This window comes from Oncorhynchus kisutch, linkage group LG23 (assembly GCF_002021735.2).
Source record: "Oncorhynchus kisutch isolate 150728-3 linkage group LG23, Okis_V2, whole genome shotgun sequence".
NCBI lineage: Eukaryota > Metazoa > Chordata > Actinopteri > Salmoniformes > Salmonidae > Oncorhynchus > Oncorhynchus kisutch.
Genome location: NC_034196.2, coordinates 33,158,305 through 33,161,097, shown reverse-complemented (window position 1 = coordinate 33,161,097; position 2,793 = coordinate 33,158,305). Strand labels below are relative to the sequence as shown.

General features: G+C 47.5%; 1 long non-coding RNA gene across 1 annotated transcript; it reads right to left on the bottom strand.

Moving 5' to 3' along the window:
• Positions 1–969: 969 nt before the first annotated feature.
• LOC116356643 (uncharacterized) lies at positions 970–2,793 on the bottom strand. The gene is made up of 2 exons (XR_004205071.1): positions 2,701–2,793; positions 970–1,047 (listed from the first exon to the last, which is right to left on the bottom strand). It is a non-coding gene; the product is annotated as an uncharacterized LOC116356643 (long non-coding RNA).

Sequence of the window (2,793 nt, the reverse complement as noted above, 5' to 3'; positions counted from 1 at the left end):
GCCCACTCCCGTGCTACCGAAGGGGTTAGGAATGTTTCAGCCGACTCTCTGCCCTGATCGAGTACCTGAAGAAATGTTGCAAAGACAGGAATGTCTCTTTTTGTGACAACTTTGATTTGCTGTGAGAGCAACCAGCACTTTTTAAAAGTAAGCTCCTCTTACAGGTGTGATAACTAGCTGGAACAGCCTCAAGAACACGTAGGACGGTGTGGAACAGCCTCAAGAACGCGTAGGACGGTGTGGAACAGCCTCAAGAACACGTAGGACAGTGTGGAACAGCCTCAAGAACACGTAGGACGGTGTGGAACAGCCTCAAGAACACGTAGGACGGTGTGGAACAGCCTCAAGAACACGCAGGACGGTGTGGAACAGCCTCAAGAACACGTAGGACAGTGTGGAACAGCCTCAAGAACACGTAGGACGGTGTGGAACAGCCTCAAGAACACGTAGGACGGTGTGGAACAGCCTCAAGAACGCGTAGGACGGTGTGGAACAGCCTCAAGAACACGTAGGACGGTGTGGAACAGCCTCAAGAACACGTAGGACGGTGTGGAACAGCCTCAAGAACACGTAGGACGGTGTGGAACAGCCTCAAGAACACGTAGGACGGTGTGGAACAGCCTCAGGAACACGTAGGACAGTGTGGAACAGCCTCAAGAACACGTAGGACGGTGTGGAACAGCCTCAAGAACACGCAGGACGGTGTGGAACAGCCTCAAGAACACGTAGGACAGTGTGGAACAGCCTCAAGAACACGTAGGACGGTGTGGAACAGCCTCAAGAACACGCAGGACGGTGTGGAACAGCCTCAAGAACACATAGGCAAGAGCAAATCTGGAGTGCAACCACCACTGAAAATATGACAGTTTAATCCTTTCAGACCAATTAAAAAGAAAGAGGCATTCTTGGGTTTTTGTAAAAGTACTTAAAATGCCTTCAGACTGGCCTACCTTGGCGAGCGTTTTTTTCTTCTTCTTAATATCGGCTAGGCAGGGTGTGACTATTACGGAGCTCTGTGAATCTGGCTGAAAATTCTGACGGAAACATCTGTCAACATGCAGACAGGTAAGTTAGTTAAACGTCAGTGTGAATGGGTCCTGTGTCATCATCACCCTTGCAAACATCTCTACCAGGATTCCTCAGAAATGCAAAACAAGCAGAAGCAAAAAAAGAGTTAAGTATGTGTTGCTGACTTTGTCTCTCTACTGGTTAGTTAGTACAGCAGATTGGTTGGTTATACTGGTTATGCATTACGAGTGGAGGCTTCTAAGGCCCAGGCCACACATGCAGGGGGCTGGGACATCAGCAGGAAATGGCATGTTCTCTCTCTCTCTCTTTTTTCCTTTCTTTTTCTCACAGGGGTGTTGTACAGTCAGTCAATCACATCAACACTGGGGCCCCACAAGGGTGCGTTCTGAGCCCTCTCCTGTACTCCCTGTTCACCCACGACTGCGTGGCCACGCACGCCTCCAACTCAATCATCAAGTTTGCGGACGACACAACAGTGGTAGGCTTGATTACCAACAACGACGAGACGGCCTATAGGGAGGAGGTGAGGGCCCTCGGAGTGTGGTGTCAGGAAAATAACCTCACACTCAACGTCAACAAAACTAAGGAGATGATTGTGGACTTCAGGAAACAGCAGAGGGAACACCCCCCTATCCACATCGATGGAACAGTAGTGGAGAGGGTAGCAAGTTTTAAGTTCCTCGGCATACACATCACAGACAAACTGAATTGGTCCACTCACACAGACAGCATCGTGAAGAAGGCGCAGCAGCGCCTCTTCAACCTCAGGAGGCTGAAGAAATTCGGCTTGTCACCAAAAGCACTCACAAACTTCTACAGATGCACAATCGAGAGCATCCTGGCGGGCTGTATCACCGCCTGGTACGGCAACTGCTCCACCCTCAACCGTAAGGCTCTCCAGAGGGTAGTGAGGTCTGCACAACGCATCACCGGGGGCAAACTACCTGCCCTCCAGGACACCTACACCACCTGATGTTACAGGAAGGCCATAAAGATCATCAAGGACATCAACCACCCGAGCCACTGCCTGTTCACCCCGCTATCATCCAGAAGGCGAGGTCAGTACAGGTGCATCAAAGCTGGGACCGAGAGACTGAAAAACAGCTTCTATCTCAAGGCCATCAGACTGTTAAACAGCCACCACTAACATTGAGTGGCTGCTGCCAACACACTGACACTGACACTGACTCAACTCCAGCCACTTTAAAAATGGGAATTGACAGGAAATGATGTAAATATATCACTAGCCACTTTAAACAATGCTACCTTATATAATGTTACTTACCCTACATTATTCATCTCATATGCATACGTATATACTGTACTCTATATCATCGACTGCATCCTTATGTAATACATGTATCACTAGCCACTTTAACTATGCCACTTTGTTTACATATTCATCTCATATGTATATACTGTACTCGATACCATCTACTGTATCTTGCCTATGCTGCTCTGTACCATCACTCATTCATATATCCTTATGTACATATTCTTTATCCCCTTACACTGTGTATAAGACAGTAGTTTTGGAATTGTTAGTTAGATTACTTGTTGGTTATTACTGCATTTTCGGAACTAGAAGCACAAGCATTTCGCTACACTCGCATTAACATCTGCTAACCATGTGTATGTGACAAATAAAATTTGATTTGATTTGAAATGTACCTTTTCTTCCCATTTCTGGCAGGCTTCAGAGTTCCATCATCCGAGAAATTAACAGGGCCGGTCCAATTTCCTGTCTCGTCTCCTTTGAGTCAG